This window comes from Scardinius erythrophthalmus (assembly GCF_964197995.2).
Source record: "Scardinius erythrophthalmus genome assembly, chromosome: 6".
Classification (NCBI taxonomy): Eukaryota; Metazoa; Chordata; class Actinopteri; order Cypriniformes; family Leuciscidae; genus Scardinius; species Scardinius erythrophthalmus.
The window spans coordinates 27,158,957-27,180,366 of record NC_138226.1 but is presented as its reverse complement, the minus strand read 5'-3'; the positions used below and the strand labels follow the sequence as shown (position 1 = coordinate 27,180,366).

Here is a 21,410-nt window from a genome sequence, read left to right as displayed (position 1 = left end):
AATAAAGTGAGATTAAATACATAAAGTATATTTGTATATTATTTAACATATGTAATTATGTCAGGTTTGCATATTCTGAGTTTGCATTTCACGGTTTTTATTCGTTTTATACACAGAATCTGTTTTTGTGAATGTGAGATAAGTAAATACCTGCTCACATTTAGTCTAACTACAGTACAATAACCACACAGTGCACACAAAACCTCTGCACTTAATCCCGATTTCTTTCACCATGGGGACAGGAGAGCTGTCAGTCAATAAATGGGAAAGCAAAACAACTTGCATTACAAAAAGTAATCTGATTACGTAACTCGAGTTACTTGTTATGTGTTACCCCCCAACACTGGTCCTTTTATTACAATTATGCATACGTTTGAGTATTTTTAGACATTGGTGGGGAAAAAAGACAACCTACATCGTTATTAAAAAAAACCTCAAGTGAATGTAACTGCAAAAAAAAAAAAAAAAAAACGAGGATGCAAACTTCGAGTGTGAAGTCAGCATATTACAACACCGCTGCTGACAAAGCAGTGATGACTGGAGATAATCACTGGCTGTGTGATGGCCACTACACTGGACATTATAGTCCAGCATCCACTGAATCAAGATGACACAGACTGCACTACAGCATTACACATAGAACCAACAATCTTACTGTGTTTGTGTTATTGCCGCTGATTCTCATATTGCTGATTGTGGAATTTTTTTGTAGTTCTATTATGAGCATGAATCAGTACACCAGTAGAAAGAATAAAGGTCTCTGCTCTCGTTTATTCATTTGCGTTAGTTCTATCAATGGGAATTCCAATTGACAAGCCTTTGAGTCTAATCAATATTGCAACAAAAAAAAACTAAAGCTGTGCTAAATGGAGACTGAAGATTGTTAATTACCACTACTGATGGATGCTTCTCTCTAAATTTCACTTGAACCTTTTCTGTCTATCAAGGTTTTTTTCTATTTTTTCTCTTTTTCTTTCAAAAACAATCTTACTGACTGAACTGTAGGTAAATTCCAGTTGAAAAACACAAATGTACATGAAGAGGTCATTCTAAATTTGTTAGAACACTTAAATGTTGTCATGACATCCATTGCAACTGACATCTTTTTGTATCCTTTGTCTTTTTTCATTTAACTTATTGTTTGTGGAACAAGATCTTTCAGGTCAAGACCTCACTTTATGGCTGTGTCTGTATATAAACTCTCATATACAGTTCTGAGCCAACACGGAGCATTGCCAACCGCTATCTCTGCCAAACATCACTGGCAAACAGCTCACAGGTCATTGCATCATGACTTAAGCGAGGGAGATGCAGCCCTGTCCTTTTGCATCGAGACCAAAACAGAAGACGAAATGTCTATGATCAAAGACTAAAATCCAAGATCAAGGTCCTCAGGAGCAACGCCTGGCCAAGCAGAGAACAAAGGCAGCAGTATTTTCAACCAGATCACTGTTCACTCATATTGACTCCTCTAAACATTTCTGCTCTTAAGTGTTTGAATCGTCTCCCGTGCTGGACTCTCAGAGAGAACCAGAGGATATTCTGGGTCCCTTTGAAGAGTGACTTTGGCCAGCCCTTCCATCACCCTTGAGAAGAGTTCTGTAACTTCAGAGCGAGCCGTTTTCTGAACTTCCTCTCACTCTGACGACTCAGCAGAAAAGTGGTGCATAACCTGAGGACATGTATTATTCCCCCAGTGCTTACCGCTCTGCACACTGCCTGTGGGGCTGCCTTTGTATGGGCATTAATGTATTATTTACAGCCAGGGCCGCCTACGTATTTGATCATGCCTTGATTAAAACACGTTCAACCTTGAACAATTAAGCCTCTTTTCTTCAAACTTCTGAAGAACAGATACTGAACTTCTGACGTTTCACTTCAAAACACCAGTCTAAAGAAGAATCAAATCAAAACAAGGACATAACTAGGCAGCATTTGTCAGGGTTATGTTTGTTTTTGTTTTGTTCAGGTCTGAGTTTCACATGTTCCTTTGTTCAGTTTCCCGCCTTTGTTCAGTTTCCATGGTTACCGTCATTATTAGTTCATTGGTTTCAGCTGTGTGTCATTTATTAGCTCGTTTCAGTTTGTTATTTAAGCCTCACCCTTGCCTTCGCTCTTTGTCCAGTCTCTGTTGTGTTGAGATGTGTTTGCACTGCCTGTATGCTTGCTTTTTGAGTAAGAATTAAACTTATTAGTGTTTTGTGAGAAGTCTTTTGTCTTCAGCTTCCCTGCATGCATCGTTACAGCGTCATCTTCAAAATAAGATCACGCGTACAAATATGAGATTCTCAAATGTATTTACGTGCATGATCTTACACTGATTAATAACCCTGACAACAACACATACGTTCATGCAAACACTTTAAACGTTTGTTTTATATAAAGATTTTTAAAAACACGATCGGCAATACCTCAATACTCTGGCATTATCCCGATTTTACAGCTGGTTACAACATAGGCTTATTGGAAAAATGTGCCTCTACCTGCATTTTTCAAAACTCCAAAAACGAACCTATGCAGTGCAATTCACTGCAGCTGAAATGAACGATAGAAGCAGTAAAATATAAAAGATAGTTAGCCCTTTTCACACTAATTATGATTACGGAGGCAGATTATTGATTAAAGACTTTTTATTTTTATAAGTCAGGATAAATATATAATTGAGTCATTCACATATTTACTTATTTACATTTTGAGACTTTTTATTTCGAAAACAAAGGTTCTATCTAGTCGAATGGAATACAAAAAACTCAAACCACTAGAAAGCACGAATTTTACGAGGTGGCTAATTTGTACTAATTCATACGACCTCGCTCGAATGAATTAGTAAGATTTTTGCTAAATCGTACATACACTCACCTAAAGGATTATTAGGAACACCTGTTCAATTTCTCATTAATGCAATTATCTAATCAACCGATCACATGGCAGTTGCTTCGATGCATTTAGGGGTGTGGTCCTGGTCAAGACAATCTCCTGAACTCCAAACTGAATGTCAGAATGGGAAAGAAAGATGATTTAAGCAATTTTTAACGTGGCATGGTCGTTGGTGCCTGACGGGCCGGTCTGAGTATTTCACAATCTGCTCAGTTACTGGGATTTTCACGCACAACCATTTCTAGGGTTTACAAAGAATGGTGTGAAAAGGGAAAAACATCCAGTATGTGGCAGTCCTGTGGGCGAAAATGCCTTGTTGATGCTAGAGGTCAGAGGAGAATGGGCCGACTGATTCAAGCTGATAGAAGAGCAACTTTGACTGAAATAACCACTCGTTACAACCGAGGTATGCAGCAAAGCATTTGTGAAGCCACAACACGCACAACCTTGAGGCGGATGGGCTACAACAGCAGAAGACACCACCGGGTACCAATCATCTCCACTACAAATAGGAAAAAGAGGCTACAATTTGCACGAGCTCACCAAAATTGGACAGTTGAAGACTGGAAAATGTTGCCTGGTCTGATGAGTCTCGATTTCTGTTTCTCACTCCTCTCTCCATCACTTTGCACTGGCTACCTCTCGCTGCTCGCATCAAGTTCAAGGCATTGACGCTTGCTTACAGATCTATCACAGGCTCAGCTCCCTCCTACCTTCACTCACTCCTACAAGTCTACATCCCTACCAGAAGCCTACGATCGGTCAACGAGCGACGTCTCGTGGTTCCATCACAGAGAGCCACAAAATCACTCTCCAGAACATTCTCATTCAATTCCATGCTGGTGGAACGCTCTCCCCTCCCTCATCCGGAATGCAGAATCCCTGGCAACATTCAAAAGACAACTGAAAACCCTTCTCTTCCGTGAGCACTTAACGTAATAAAAAATAAATAAATAAATAAATAAAACTTTCCTTTTCCTTTATATCCTCGCTTATCGGGCTTATGCTACTCTGAACAATGCCTGAACTTCGTATTTTGAGCACCTCTTGCGTTGTTTTTTGCCTCTTCACGATGACTCGCTTAATTTAGTCCTAATTTGTAAGTCGCTTTGGACAAAAGCGTCTGCTAAATGACTAAATGTAAATGTAAATATTTTACGAGTTGCCAAATTCGTATGAATTCGTACGAATGACCAACCCCTGACCCCGCCCCTAAACTTAACCATCACATGGGTTTAGACAAATCATACGAATTCGTACGAATTGGTCGTGAGATAGTTTTTTTATTTTCAAAAATACTACCTAAATGAACCTTTTAGCATTAACCTAACCTTTTTCTCACAATTGCAAGTTTATATCTCACATTTCATAAGCTTCCATACATTTCCGAACTGCCGTGATACATCCAAAATGCTTAATAAAATGCAGCCACAATCATGTTCATCTGTTTAAGATAAAACTGAGAGCACTTTTAAAGCAACACTCACCGGACATTTCACATTGTTAGTGTTGCGAAACGTGTGAGAAGAAATGTGATATAATTTTGCAGAAATGTCGCCGCATTTTCCCAGCTTGGCTTATTCAAAGTACACTCATAAAAAACCAGAGGAAAACCCAACAATCCCAGCAATGTATATAGTGAACACTCTCAATGTGATAACTATACAATCTGACAATGTATTTGTAAACCTGAGTAACTGATCATCACATTATGTAAAAATTACTTTCTACTACAAGTTATTGAGGAAGCATTAAGAATTTCATGAGATAAGTGAATTAACCAACACTTCCATTAGCGGTCATGAGGGACACGTTGCTGCGTCGTATTCTTAATTAAAGAACACTCTCCTGACAGCTTGTTTCCCCACTCTGCTGGTAAATGAACCATATCAGATTCGCCATGTAGGTAATTATGAATGTTAATGCAGAGGGTTCTTTTCAAATGACGACCCTCGCTGAACGCTGGTAACATCCACAGCCATTTGCTCCTTCCTACCAGACATGCTTCAGCTGTGACATTATTTTTCATACATGGAAAGTATACACACATTAAAGTTAGTGCCTGCCCTCACAGGATCGGGGAGACATTACCTCAGTAGCTAAGACGTGGCATTATGCTGATATTTGCTCTTATGCATGAGCAATGAACTGTGCAAGAACCAGAACCAAACTTAGACTAACACTGAGCAACTCTTTAATTATGTGAACAGTAATACACCTCTAGTATGCTCAGTTAAGGAACAACTAACCTTCTCCTTCTCCTCTCCCACCATCATCTTTCTTTTTTTTTTCTTCATCCTCTCTTTCCTCTCCAGCCCCGCCCCAACAAGATTTGGACTTGCTAATGAGGTGCTAACTACTACAAGGGAGATGCAGTACAGGACCTGCTTTTGTTCCTGGTTATACTTTTCTTTAAAATAAATAGTTTTTTCTGTTTGATCTCCTGTTCCTTTCATCGTTTTCTTAAAGTTTGCAGGAAATGGAAGTTGCAATAGTCTTTTATTCCCATATATCGGGGTGAAACGGCATCTCGGACAAGAAATGTAGGGCGGGACTTGATTTTCTCCACCGGGAATTGATTGGTTGAGGTTCGGTTTTGCTTTGATGTCATGTGAGTGACAGGTTGCCCCGCCCTCACGCCAGTGAACACATCATCAGAGAAGAGAAGAGAAGAGATCTATCTATCTATCTATCTATCTATCTATCTATCTATCTATCTATCTATCTATCTATCTATCTATCTATCTATCTATCTATCTATCTATCTAATGTGGTTGGCCCTTACGGTTAGTGTTTTGTTTGCATTTTTTTCTCATTTGTAATTTATTTTTTTAATTTCTTTTGGAGGAAAGGCATCTGCTAAACAAATAAATGAAAATCATCATGTAAACAGTTGCTAACTTATTTTGTGTATCAACATATGTATTGTTTAACACATTATAGTTGTGTAGATGTATTAACAGGATTGAATATTATTGTCATCATACATTGATATACATCATTTTTTTTATTCTATGGGGTACTAAAGAACGATGATTACACTGTACAGTTTTACCAGCGCATTTGGACGTTATACGGACTCCTCATCCACAGCTCAGCTCAGCATAACTCACTTATGAACTGATCCCATCAAACCCTACATACAAAATCCTCCACTCCCTGAAGACGCTTCGGCTGACTTAATCCACCCATGTCAAAACACAAGTGGTCCGCAACGTGTAATTGTGGTGCTCTAATGCAAATTTGCATTTTGTAGCATCATTTATACTGATAGCTTTTGATATATACTATGTTAACTTATGTTTATAGTAGGCTCTTTGAGGAAGCAGATCAAGCTTGTTATATTAAAAACAAGCAAATAAATCCTGTTCACCTTTAAACAAATTCATGTATTGATTCACAGTAAAAAAAAAAAAAAAAGTTCCATCTTGTCAGAGTTACAGTTTAAAATCAGGCTAATCCATCATTCTGCCATGTAAAACATTAAATTAATGTCACCACAGAAGAATGGATTTTTCCGAGAAATACGAAGAAAACGCTGATTAAGCACAAGAAGGTTACCAGCACAGGAGAAAGATAAGGTGTAGGCCTAGATTCCACGAAAGTGCACCTTTGCAGCTAATTCACAATCATTATTACACAACATATCATCGCTCCCGTTACTGACCAAGCTTCTTCTTTTTTTTAAATATCAAACAAAGTCATTCATTATTGCTTTGCCGAATTTGTCACAGTGCATTTGGTTCATTTTATTTCTTTTCCTCGACTTTATGCAGATTGTGTGTTTAAGACTTATGGCAATAGCGGCCAACTTATGTATGCAAATAGATTCGCCTCTCTGTTGGGTGAGATTACTGTGAAGTGCTGCTATTTGCATTTGAAAATGATCCGGATTGGAGTGAGCGTGAGGCGAGGTGCAGTTAGGGATGATGGGTAAAAGAGAGCTTGCCACGATAAGCTGAAAATTGTGTTTGCCTAAATGCTTGCAGCAGCACACCTCGCCAACGCTTTGTAATTTCCCTTTTCTTTTTTTGTGTCTGTCCTTTTTATGTGAGTGGTTTAACAGTAACGCTGTTAACAGAGTTGCGGTTTAATACAGAGCCCCTTTTTTTAAATCTTCAGGGTGGCGTGATACCTTTGGCTGTGGATTACTAGTCCTCAACAAAGTCAGATGTCAGAGAGACCAGGAGCAAGAGTACCTGTAAATTCTCAAGATCACAATGAATTAAGAACACAGCAAACTATATAGCGCACTAGATTCTTCTTGGGTTTGCCCTGCAAAACAAATTATTTATACTATTTGGTGTTGATGTGGATTTTCCTGTGCTGCGTGGCATCAAATGCTAACCTCATAAGAATAAATCAAAAGGGACTCGAGGAAAAGCACGCATGGGAGAGCAGGGACAATTTAACGCTCAATAAATGTAACATTAGTAATTACTTCAATTAAAGTGCACTCGCTGTGGCCATGTCAGGTATGCTAAAATATAACATCCTAAAACAAACATTACATCTTGATTAGGTTCAGTAAAAAATATATATATTTTGGGGTTTTAGGTTCATCATTTTATTTACACAGTTCAAAAGCTCTTGTTCAAAAGGTAGTTTTGTGTGTGTTTTCTGGACTGATTCGAACACAGTATTTGAAAAAGTCTATCCATTAATTAATGTATTTATTTGTGATTTATAGGTCAAAATATTGTTCAAAAGTTTGGGGTCAGTAAGATTTTTGTTGTTGTTTTTGGACAAATTAATACTTTTATTCAGCAAGAACACATTAAATTGCTCAAAAGACTTGTTACAAAAATATAAAATAAAAGATTTCAGGTAGATGCTATATTCATCAAAGAATCCTGAAAAACAATTATCAATGCAAGCAATAAAAATTGACAGTAATTATAAGAAATGTTTTTTGAGCATCAAAATCAGCATATTAGAATGATTTCTGAAGGACCATGTGACGCTGAAGACTGGAGTAACGTTGCTGAAAATTCAGCTTTGCCATTACAGGGATAAATTATATTTTAAAATATGTTTTTACTGTATGTGTAATCAAACAAATTCAGTCTTAGTAAGTATAAGAGACTTCTTGCAAAATGTAACTGCTCTATTAAAGACTTTTAAGGTATGTTTTGTAATAGTGTGTTTTGTGTGCATTTTAGCTTAATTGCATCTGACTTGATTAGGTTATACATTTAACTCATATTAATGACTACTGAGAGGCAAAAATAAAATAAAATGAACAAAAACTCAAAACTATCTCACTCTAGATTCCCATGTCCTTAACTGAATTCTCAAACTCAGTGTAATCTCAGAAAAAATAAAGAAAATAAATTTAAGGCTCCTATTGGTTGTGATAAGAGAATGGCGCTGGGTTTTGTTCAGGGAGCGTTTCGGACCGCAAGGGAGGAGATGTATGTCTACTGATCAAACAGGAAGACATACAAACTAATGCGAGTTGAAGTCAAATAAATGAACTGATCTGAGGTATTAAGACAGCAGAAACTGATTTCACCAAGTGCAACATGTACTTGGATCAACATCTTTGTTGATCCTGTAGCAACATTCCAGTTTACAGTTTATGTCAAGTTTAGGCTTACAACCAGGGTTAGAGCTTCTACATCAGGGTTATTCACCTATCATTTCCCTCTGATTTTAGGGATAACTTACTGGTAGGGTCAATTTTCGAACACAAATGCTGTTCTGGGATCAACAAAATATGTTGACCTATAGGAACGCGTCGGCAAAATCAGGACGTGCATTAATATATCGGCAGATATTAACTCTGTAGACCTGAATGTATGTTTCTGTGAGAGAAATCTATAGTGCTCTCTTCCCAATTTCAGTATATTCACTGTTATGTCAGGAGCTTCATATAGAACCTTGTATAGGGTTTCCCTTCATGCGACAACTTTATGGATTTAAATTTAATTTGGTTTGAATTAATTTATTTTTATTACATTTTATGAATTAAGCATAATAAACATACTTTATCACTAGAATAATTTGACTAACCCATTAAACATGAAAGTACTGTGCAATCATTAAGGCATTTCTCCTTTTTGCCATAAAGTCAAGAACCCTTGGGTTCTATATAAAACCTTTTTTTCTAAGAGTGTAGTCATTATTAAAAATTTCAATACACTCCTCGTCATATTATGAGTAAATAGAGTCTGATAGGAAAGTAACATAGATCACCTCCCACATAAACAAATTGAACAAAGCCCTTGAATGAGTTAAATCAACCCAAATGAGGATTTTTCTGACATCAGCCATTTTTATCTAAGATGCGTGGGACTTTCTCGTGTGTATTGCGTCTTTGGAAGACCTTAGTCGTTAAAGCCCTGTATGAAATCTCACAGAATAGTGTGTCTCTACAGCACTCAGACTCCTGGCTGAATCCCATTAAGCCTGCACAGTGCTGGGTAATGGGATCGGCCACGGGCCTTTATGTTCCTCCTCCCCCCCTGCTTCACATCACGGCCTGCGAGGATCCCGCGTCTCAGCCAGGATAACGTGCCACAGCCCAAGCCACCGTCACAGATGAATATTCATTAGCGCAGCTTTTTGCGAATTTTCTCCTGGATACGGCTGCCCCCTCTTCCCCTCCGCTCCCCTGGCAGAGCTGGGCTGAGGGAGAGAGAGAGAGGAAGTGGGGTGGGTGAAGGGGCGACTGGGTCTCGTAACACCTCGGGGTCTGAGACATGTGTGCACAATTTCGATTTCATTTGTGTGCCGCTTTTTACGTGAGACGTTCTGGGGCAGACAGAGAGGAATCGAGCTCGTGGAAGCAGAAAATGTACAAAATAGGACAGTCAAATAGAGCTTTGACAAAGCTGATCAACAATGAGTGCTGTTTTCTTTCTTTTTTTGTAAGAAAAACATTCATTATGAATGATATTGAAAAGGAAGATATGAGGAAACAAAAATAAGTTATCTCTCTAACAGTTAAAAGGTAAATGTTTGAGATTATGATTGTTGATTGACGTATTAATAACATCTAAAATGTAATAAATGGTTAAAAATTATTTGAGGTTATTGAGGTCATTGGTTGATTTCACTGTAGGCCTATTTAAAATAAATGAGAATTATTAAGTACTATAATGCTGTCAAATCAATTAATTGCAATTAATCGCATCTAACATGTATATATATATATATATATATATATATATATATATATATATATATATATATATATATATATATGCAATTAATCAAAAGTTTGGGGTCTGTTATTAAATTATTATGATTTTCAAGTGTCTTATTAAAATTAATTCATATGAATTTATTAAGCACAGAACAGAGTCATTATATTACACTTATATTTCATATTTGTCAATCTTTGATGTTTATTAAATTCAAACAAAAAGTAGCTGTTAATGTCAAATAAGGTAATGCATTAACTGTAAATGTTTTCGCATTAAACATACTTAACCGTTGAAAAGTAAAATAAGATCAAAATGGAGTCAAGTCAATAAGGGTCAATACAATTTTTTTTTTTAAAGAAATTAATACATTTAGCAAGTACGCATTAAATTGATCATAAGTGACAGTAAAGACATTAAACAAAGAAACTGAATGTTACAACATATTTCTATTTCTAATAAATGCTGTGCTTTAGAATGTTATTCATCAAATAATCCAAGTATCATGGTTACCAATTACTTGCTAATTATATGAATCAATGCCATATATTAGTCCCATCTGAATTTCAATTATAAATACTTTTCTTTCTCAATCATTTAATGATAAATGAGAGTCCTACTATGGGGATTGTACTTTGCAAAACTCTTTTTTTTTTTTTTTTTTTTTTTACATTACGTAAAGAGTACTGTATTACGTAAAAGGTAAAAATTGCCAGTTTCAGCCAAACATACAAAAAAAAATACACTTTAAGCACAATTACACTGGCTAGTGTTGGCTACACCATGACCTTTGACCCTTAAATTACTCTGTGCTTATGCTACTGACCTGGACCAGCGGATAAGGGGAAAAGCGCTCAGAGTTTGTATCCAGCGAGAGCCTGAAGCCTTCTCGCCTCAAGCCAGCTTCTGCATCACCATTACTGCTATCTCAGCAGCCAAATTCAGCTTTGAAGTTTCTGCAAATCTCAGAACAAAAGCATGAATTATTCCACATTAACCACACATTGATTAATCTAGTCTGATGGGGAACGAATACAACAAAAGATATTAAAAGTTCCCTTTTTTTTTCCAGGACAAAAGAATGTCTCTTCTTCCACATTAGCCTCTCTATTTGGTAAATTATGTTATTAATTTACCAAAACCTTCACAGGGCAGACTTTTTTTCTTTTTTTTTTAAAGTAGGAGCGGGAGAAGGAGGGAGGGTTTGAAATGAATGGGAATAATAGTGACCTTTGCCAAGGGTGATGGATGAGAGAGAAACGCTCACTGGCATCCACTGCACTGGAGACGTCACCATGACAACCCTGACAGCCGAGGCAGCACACATGAATATGTACGACCCACATCTGGACAGCTGCTTTAGCCAATGCACTCCTGGTCAGGGTGTGTATGTGTGCGAATGCATGCACATTTGCATAAAGTGTGTGTGGGTGTGGGTGTGTGGCGGCAGGTTACCATTCCTCGTGTTTTTTTTTTTACCTATTACTAAGAATTAAAAAAGCACAAAAACATACACTTAAAGTGATAATTCAACACAAGTGTCGGGACACAAACAAGCTGTAAGCAAAACACAATTCCTCGTCAAGCGGCAGTCCAGCCATGCCTTGCGGCTAAAGATGTTTTTCCAACATTTCCTGAGGTGAACTTCACTTGTATTGTAATACAACTTGGTCAGAATACATCCGTCAACTCGCGGCAGTTCGGCGTGACACATAATTACTGGCTAGCCCTTGGATGTTTGAAACCATATGGTTTCTGACCCGTTTTTCATTTCAAGTCATTTTCAATTAGAGAAATGCACGAGAACATGGCGGGCGAAAGAAGGCCGTAGCATGTTCTGACTCCATCCATCACACCATTTAATCTGAGGGGGGAAAAGACATCAAGAAAACCAAGACAGAGAGCAAGAAAGTGCGTATTCTATTTATACAGCATCTGGACTCTCTTTTCAGATTATTTGTTCTTGGTGCACCCAGCAGTGTATGCGCGCACATGTGAGAGAAGCGAGGGAGAGAGAGAGAGAGAGAGAGAGAGGGAGGGAGGGTGGCTTTGTTACTCTTACTCAGTTCACCTCATTGAATTGTAAATAAGGTGTGATATTTTTACAGAGGGGGAAAAAAACCTGCACAGCCGGTGCACAGCAGACAGGCCGTCTGAATGTCTGAATGTCTGCCCGCGCTGTGCCTTTCCTCCAATGTAAGTACAACACTCAAAAAAAATCCGCAGCCTCGGCCAACGCGTAAGGGAAATTTGAGTTTAAACATGTAATTCTTAATCCCAAAACAAACAGAAAAGCAGCCCGCCGCATAAATCGAAACATTGCGGTTTGAGACTTAAATCCATTTACAAAGCCCTGGATGGATGAGCTGACTATCAGTGACAACTTAATGAAGTTTAAGTACGCATTTAAAATGTGAAATAGTTTTGGTAGTTTTTCCGTCGATAAACAGTACAAGCATAAAAGACTTCCAGTATAGTTTTGAGTAAGGTCGTAATATCGTCATCTTAAGCAAATGCTTGACGCAAAAAAAGCTCTAAAATTGAAATGGAGAGTCCACCCAAAAAAAATCATTTACTCACCCTCATGTCTTTTCAAACCCGTATGACTTACTTTCTTCTGTGGAACATTTCAGAAGATGTTTTGAGAAATGTTGGTAGTCCTAGGGTTAGGGTTTTAGTTTTAGTTACCGTTAGCTGTGTTTACATTCCCCTTCACATTGTGCAAATTGAAATTGAAAATTGAAAATACGCCCAATGGAAACTCCCATATATCGCAAAAAAGTTTTTACGCTCGCTTTAGGTGGTTTTTCAGGCATTTCAAAAAGGAATATTTCGCAAAACTGCAATGGAAATGTACAGGTCGGGGATAAACAACAGACAAGGAGGGAGAAACACCTCATGTGTTCCAGTCCCAAGTATAAGGGGCTTTCGTTGCCATTAAAGCTTGGATAACACAACTACGTCTCTTTCGATTAAAAACAATGGCTTGTGTGGTGGCTGAGATATACATAAACCTACCAACATCCATTGCCATGATTTTTGGAATGACTTATCGTGAGAGGAAAAAATGAAGTTTTAGTCGCATAACAACGGTTAATGGAAACACCGTCATTTTGCTATATATTTTTTATCAACATTTAGAAAATATTGCAAAAGTTTTGAGCAAATCTGTAATGGAAACCAGGCTATTGACTTCCACTGAATTGACAAAAAGACTCAAAATATATATTTTTTATGTTTCAGAGAAGGGAAAAAAGATTAAGTGCTACACAAGTAACACTATTGTGTACAGTGTACAAAATCATACACTCTCAGAAAAAAGGTACAAAAGCTGTCACTGGGACAGTACCCTTCAATATGTACCATTTAGGTACTATATGTACACTTTTGGAACTAATATGTACACTTTTGGTACCAATATGTACCTTTGAGGGACTAATATGCACTCTTTAGTTTCAAAGGTGTACCTTTTGAAAAGGTACCGCCACAGTGACAGCTTTTGTACCTTTTTTTCTGAGAGTGTATTTGTGACGATATTCCCAATACATTAAATAAAATGAGAATGATCTCATTTTGATGGAACAACCTAAACTACTAAAGAAACATGAAACTGATAGTAAAATTAATATCTTCATATTCATTTTTCTGTGGGGTCCATTGCCTGAATTCTCGTTTGTTGGTGTCTGATTAGTCCTCACCTGTTCCCTGTTCTGTTGATTACCTTCCTTCATGTATTTAAACCCTCAGTTCTCCTCTGTTCTTTGTCACTCATTAACGTTATGTTTATGAGTGTGTAGTATTGTTCTCTTTGTCTATTAAAGTGCTTGTTATTGTTCATTCTTTCACACATCTTTTTGTGGATAAAAAACTACACGCAACCCCCTAACAAGTGGATATAAACATCTCAATATGAATGCAAACATCAAATACGGTGTCTGCTTCTTATTTATTAAAGTATTAATTCACCCCTATATTTCTGTCATCATTTACTTGCCTTTTTTTTCTTTCGTAACACATAGAAGATGAATTTTTCATATAATAAAATTTAATTGTGACAGAATCAAGCTGCGAAATGACAAAATAAAAACACCATAAAAGTGTCATAAAAGCAGTCAAACTTGCGTATTATACAGGCACCAAGCCTTCTGAAGTCATATGACAGCTTTGTGTGAGAATCAGAGCAGTCACTGATTATTTTCCCTTCTGACAAAGATATGTAATAACTAATAGATGTCACTACAAAATTAAGAAAAAAAAATGTCAATCAAAAACAACCATAATTAACCAAACATCGTGACATATTTAGTGGAACTGTAGTTGATTTAAGAGTTAAAATGGAGCAGAAGATTTTCAGTAAATTCGGGTTGTTTTTCACACAAAGCTATCATAACATTTGATGGCTTGAAAAATAGCACATTCATTCAATCAATCAATCAATCAATCAATCAATCAATCAATCAATCAATCAATCAGATTTATTACAGATTCAGGGTCCAAATACAAGACATACAATTCATAAAATAAACATCATACATTTTTTTAATGTTTAATCTTAATCTTATTTTTTTCGTTTTTTTATTTTGTTTATCTTTGAAAGAACTAACCCTTTAAAAGTAGTCATATGACTGTTCATGTAACAAATTCACTGTAAAAAATTATTATAATGTACAAAAGTTTTCATTGCTATAACTCATCAAAATAAGTTAAGCAATTTTCAACTTTTTAGAAGTTATTATAAAGTTATTAAGTCAATTTAATGTAATTTAAGTTTAAATTACTTAAACATCCAAGTTGATTGTACTTAAAAATCCTAAGGCAGCAACTTTTTTTACAGTGAACATTTCCTATGGTATTTTTAGTATGTTTTGGAGCTAATGTAAACCATAAGCCCCCGGATTTCCTACATTGTGTTTTATTTATTTTTCTCACTCAATATTTTCCTTGCCGTGTTGCTTTTGTATGCCATTGTCTTCCCCAGTTGCCGTTGAAGAGATGGGCTATTCTTTAATTTAACAGGAAGGTTTGAAGATCTCAAGTTCACATAAACAGCACTGACACCGAGCTTCTCCTGTGCTTTTGTCTTCTCTCTTCTTTATTGTACCCCAAGGTCAAAAGATGACTGAGATTGTTGAATCACCTCAGAGCAGCCTGGTGTCTGATGTGAACTCAACCTCTCCCACTTTGGTAGAGCATGTCCTCCCTCTCATCTGCCTCTTTCTTGTCTCGCGCTGTCAGCTCTGAAAACTCTTCTATCTCTTCCCTGTCCTCCATTCACCTTCTCTTTCAAGCATCATCTGTCCTCTCATCTATCTCTCCACTCTTTTTAACTATTCACTCTATTCTTCTCTGTCGCTCACCTTTTTTCCCTGCGTCCCTATATGTCTGTCTGTTTCTAAGTGGTCTGTGAAAGGGCGGCTCTTTTGAGGGGACCAAAGGGTTGAGGGACGACCTTGCACAACCGAAACTGCTACTCTGCAGAAGAAAGCAGGAGAGTTTGGTTTTACTTGTTTGAAGTGAAGGTGGACGGCCCTTTGAACCTCTGCTCTCATAAATAAAGGTTTCTTTGAAAAAGCAGACCAGGTCAAAACAGGAGCGTCTCGCAGGTGATAGTGGTAAGATTGCACACTCACATGAAGCAAAAAACAGATATGACTAAATCTTTTTGATTATGGAAATAAGAGCTCATGCATTTGCATTATAAAGAGCAAGGTATAACATTTAGACAAAGTTGTTATTGCTTTTACAAATGCAATTTAAATGTAGCTTTAATTTTTTTAAACACATTTTTATGAGAAAACTGTCATGCAGCTTTTTGAAATGCGTTGTGTAACACTTTCCCCTCCCATAGTTCAATTCAAGATTTCAGCTTTAGCATATTAAGCGAAACACATGTCTGTTCATGAAAGGTCAAACCCGGGGTGTTTATGAATATTCAGATGACACAGGCAAAGTAAATTACAGTTGTTTGCAGAAAACTTCTCTGAACCCTCTTGAACCCAATTTGTTGTGTTCTGAGTTTTTCAAGTGGGAATATTTCTGAAGTACAATCAGTTTAGAGGCTTGAACAAATAAAAGTATAAGAGTAATGTTCCCTTTTTTCAGAAACCTATATTAAGGAGTTTTTAGTGGTATTTGAAAGTTTAGTTTTTCTTCCCCTACTTAAATAATACAAACTAAAACAGATTACATAAGAAAAAAATACCTTACAAATCCCAATATTGGTAAAAAGTAATCCATGAAAAAAAATCTTTCTTTTATGTTAGATGCGATTAGTCACGATTAATCGATTTAAACATTAAACAATGTAACAACATTGACTGTAATCAAATGGACCATGTGGGGGAAAAAAATTCCATTTACCACTAAATTAATTTTCAAAAAGTTAAAACCTATAAGATAGTCAGATTAAAATGTTTTGTCCTTCCCTTAATTAAAGTCAAGTTGTTTTCTGAATAATCAAACCTTATATATTATCAATCATTATCAATGTTAACTGTTATGCAAACTGTTCAACGAATAAAATAATGTAAAATTATAATTATTCAATTTACTGATAGAACAATTTTCACTCTCAGAACTGCGGATTGGATTCCCACAAACAGATAAGCCAAATTCCATTTTACCAATGATTTTAGAGACAGAATCCCCATTAACAGTGTAAATTTGACTAGGCTTAATCTGCTACTCTGAAACTGTCCACAAAGCATTTAATGAACTGACCCTTCGGCCCGCTCACCCCAGCTCATCTCTTCTACCGCCATCCACCGCCCCCTTGTACCTGGAACAGTGCCCTGCTCGTCCCTTTTATGTGCCCATGAGACAGAGCTGGCCCCCTTCAACCACACACCCCCACCCCTCTGACAACCTCCCCCCACCTCACCAAAAGTGTCACCCAGTCCGCCTAACAAGGGTGAAGGCCATATGTGACTCTCTCATTAACGACTACATGAAAGAGACAAGAAGTACAGAGGGACATCTGGGCCTGACTGAGACACAGAGGAGAGAGAGAGAGAGAGAGAGAGAGAGAGAGAGAGAGAGAGAGAGAGAGAGAGAGAGAGAGAGAGAGAGAGAGAGAGAGAGAGAGAGAGAGTGTGTGTGTGTGTGTGTGTGTGTGTGTGTGTGTGTGTGTGTGTGTGTGTGTGTGTGTGTGTGTGTGTGTGTGTGAGAGAAAGACCAAGTTGTACATCATGCTATATGAAAATACATTTACATTTAATCATTTAGCAGACGCTTTTATCCAATGCGACTTACAAATGAGAACAATAGAAGCAGTTAAACTAACAGTAGGACAGCAATATGCAAGTGCTATGACCCTTCTCAGTTTAATCTAACACAGTACATGTACATTTTTTTATTTTAGAAATAGAATAGAAGAGAAAGTGTTACTATTACTGGATCAAGTGCTGCTGAAAAAGATGCGTCTTCAGCCGTTTCTTGAAAATGGCTACGGACTCAGCAGCTCTGGTTGAGTTAGGCAGATCATCCCACCAGCAGGGAACAGTCAAGGTAAAGGGCCGAGAAAGAGATGTTGTGCCTCTTTGAGATTGCACCACAAGACGACGTTCACTTGCAGAGTGCAAATTTCTGGATGGCACATAAGTCTGAAGTTATGAGGTTAGTTAAAAGGGAGCAGAGCTAGTGGTTGTTCTGTAGGCAATCGTAAGTGACTTGAATTTGATGCGAGCGGCAACTGGCAACCAGTGCAATGTTGTGAGGAGAGGAGTGACGTGTGCTCTCTTCGGCTCGTTAAAGACCACTCTAGCTGCAGCATTTTGGTTCAGTTGCAGAGGTTTGACAGTGCAAGCTGGAAGACAAGTCAGGAGAGCATTATAATAGTCCAGCCTGGATAGAACAAGCGCTTGGACAAGGAGTTGTGTAGCATGCTCTGATAGGAAGGGCCTGATGTTGTACAAGGCAAATCTGCAGGACCGGGCAGTTCTAGCAATGTGGTCTGTGAAGTTCAATTGATCATCAATTACTACTCCAAGATTCCTGGCTGACCTTGATGGAGTTATTAGCCGCTTTCCGACCAAGTAGTTACAGGAACTTAGTTATAGGAACTGTCCACTTCTAAACAGTTCTAAGAACTACTCTCCTCCAAACTCGGTTTTGCTGTTTGCGTTCGCACTGGCCAAGTGGCCATAGGAACTGGTAGGAGAGGTAAGGGAGTGACGCAAGCACGGTGACTTTTATTTTGATGGCGCGACGGACCTTTATTTTGGCGGCGCTGAGAACGCCAGAGCAAACAATGCTCTGTGTTTATTAGTTAGCAATCTGTCTAACAGGACTGTTTAATATCTTATTAGATAGAACTGTTATAGAAAGTAGACAGTATATGAAAAAAGGTTATTAGCCTAACGTTATGCCGTGTGGTTGATGTCCAGTGTTGCTAGCTGGGCAGATAAACATAATCATGTTTGGCTTGGTCCCCTCAAAGTTGCGTTGGATTTTCTCTTCAGCATAAAGGTTTAGATGCCCATTTATCACTGTTTTCCATGTTTGTATAGTTAGTTTATGGAGTAAATATAGGCTATAATCTGTGTGTTTACATTCTAGCTGTTTTAAAAATGGCTGGTGCTGGTGTTCCGCGTGCGTTCGGTCAATCAGCGTACACTAATGTCACGGGTAGTTCCTATAGTACTGGTTTAGACCCTACTCTGAAGTAGGACCTAAATGAGATCCTACAAATGGAGTTCCTAGAACTAAAATCATTCCTAGTCGGCGTGTTCGCACCGCAGGAACATCCGGGTACTTTAGTCAATAGTTCTAGGAACTGTGAAAAGGTTCCTCCGGTCGGAAAGCGGTTATAGATGACGAGCCTAGCTGAATGGTGAAGTTGTGATGAAGTGTTGGGTTGGCCGGGACCACAAGCAGCTCTGTCTTCACAAGGTTTAGTTGAAGGTGGTGGTCCTTCATCCAGCCAGAAATGTCTGTCAGGCAGGCTGAGATGCGAGCAGCTACCGTTGGATCATCAGGCTGGAATGAGAGGTAGAGTTGTGTGTCATCAGTGTAGCAGTGATAGGAGAAGCCATGCTTCTGAATCACAGATCCTAGTGATGTCATGTAGATGGAGAAGAGAAGCGGTCCAAGTACTGAGCCCTGAGGCACTCCAGTAGCTAGATGTTGGGTCTTAGACGCCTCACCCCTCCACGACACCCTAAAGGACCTACCTGAGAGGTAAGACTTGAACCATTGGAGTGCAGTTCCCGAGATGCCCTTCATCTTTAGGATTGACAGGAGGATCTGGTGGTTAACTGTGTCAAAGGCATCAGACAGATCCAGCAGGATGAGAACTGAGATTTGAAAGCTGCTCTTGCCAGTCTCAGAGCTTCAATTACTGAGAGCAGGGCAGTCTCAGTTGAGTGTCCGCTTTTGAAAACAGACTGATTGTTGTCCAGGAGGTTGTTCTGTGTAAGAAAGGAAGAGATCTGATTGAAAACAACTCGTTTAAGTGTTTTCGCAACGAATGGAAGAAGGGATACCGGTCTGTAATTTTCCAGATGTGCTGGATCTAGAGTGGGTTTCTTAAGCAGTGGGGGGTTATCTGAGCCTGCTTAAATGCTGTGGGAAAGGTACCAGTGTGAAGAGAGGTGTTGATGATGTGCGTGAGTGCGGGTCCAACTGAAGAAGAAATGGCTTGAAGTAGATTAGTGGGAATAGGATCAAGCGGACAGGTAGGAGGGCGATTAGAAAGGAGGAGTTTGGAGACTTCTGCCTCTGAAAGCAGAGAGAAGGAGGCTAGAATGTTTGTGTTAGCTAAAATGTGTGTGTCAGTTTGTGGATTGGTAAATTGGCCGCTGATGGTGGTTGTTTATTAAGGCCTTTTCACATGACTCACTTAAGTTGCCTAACTCTATGGACAATTTGCATGATGTATGCAAAGTGATTTTTATAAGATGTTTTCCCTTTTATTTGCAAGCCATTTCCAAGGCAAAGAAGATACACTGTAACTCTCTGAATACATTATAATTTACTTAATTTATATTTCATTTAATGTTTTATTTATTTTTTAATTATGTCTAACCTTATGTTTGCTGTCATGCCTTGCTTTTCCTCCAACGGCTGATTTTTCTGAAATATTTTCGTCTGGTTCTAAGCTCAAAACGTACTTTTAAGTAAAATATATGTTTTTTAGATTTATATTTTTTACAATGTAATTTATTCCTGTGATGTAAAGCTGAATATTCAGCATCATTACTCTTCAGTGTCACATGATCCAGAAATCTTTCCAATATGCTGATTTGCTGCTTAAGAAACATTTCTTACTATACATTTTATAACAGTTGTGCTGCCTAATATTTTTGTGGAAACTGTGATCTACTTTCAGGATTCTTTGATGAATAGAAAGTTTAAAAGAACTGTATTTATTTAAAAAGTTGCTGCCTTAAATTTTTAAGTACAATCAACTTGGAAGTTTAAGTAATTTCAACTTAAATGACATTAAACTGATTTAAAAAAATGAGTTGAATCTTGTATAACTTATAAAAAAAATTGAAAATTTTATTTTGATGAGTTAAAGCAATGTAAAACCATGTTGTCAAAACTTATTGATCGTATATTTTTCACAGTGAAATCTTACAATCTTTTGTAACATTATAAATGTCTTGACAATAACTTTTGATCTATGAAATGCATCCATGTCAAATAAAAGTATTAATTTCCTTTATAAATAAATAAATAAATAAACCTTATATATACAAACTTTTCTGTCCCCCAAATTTTAAACAGTACTGTATTTGCTCAATATTTTTTAGAATTTTCAACTTGATTGCTATTTTAGAATAATGTTAATTAAAATGGTAATGAAATGGGATGGAGTTGGAGGAAGTGGGTGATGGGAAGTTTTCTATTAATGTTATAACCTGGTTTGGGGAAGACTGTAACTTTGTACTTGACATTCATTTATTAATTTGTTACATTAACAGTTTAGTGATAAGCTTTAGATTTCAAAACAACTTTAATTTGTAGCAGATTACAATCAATTTTGGGAAAAATGCCACTATAAAAGCTACAGAGGATAAAGCAAAAAGTGTTACATCCCCTGCAGGTATTTGTTGTGAATTGCTGTATACTTCATGCGGTCTTGCTTTCTAGCACCTGTGCTGATGCTATCTGCATGCCACTTGCACTGAAGCCATGCTGTCTGGTGAAAGCACTTTACCAGTGTTTAAAAATGTGAGTGCTGCACAGAACAGGAACCACAACAGGAAAGAGGACTGAAGATACAGTAGATCAGAAGAACAACACGACACGCTGCAAGCAGTCAGCACTCTCTTTTAAATGTACTGCAGGCCGACTAATAGGACATCACCAACCGATCATTTCTGCCGGGGAGCGCTGACAGAGATGTCGTCTGTCTCCCTGACAGCCTCAGCGGTAAATACA

The 21,410-nt window shown here is 37.7% G+C and overlaps 1 long non-coding RNA gene across 1 annotated transcript in view; it reads right to left on the bottom strand.

Moving 5' to 3' along the window:
- Positions 1-21,410, bottom strand: part of LOC308692154 — a 47,699-nt gene that overhangs the window by 1,625 nt on the left and 24,664 nt on the right. The window lies entirely within an intron of this gene.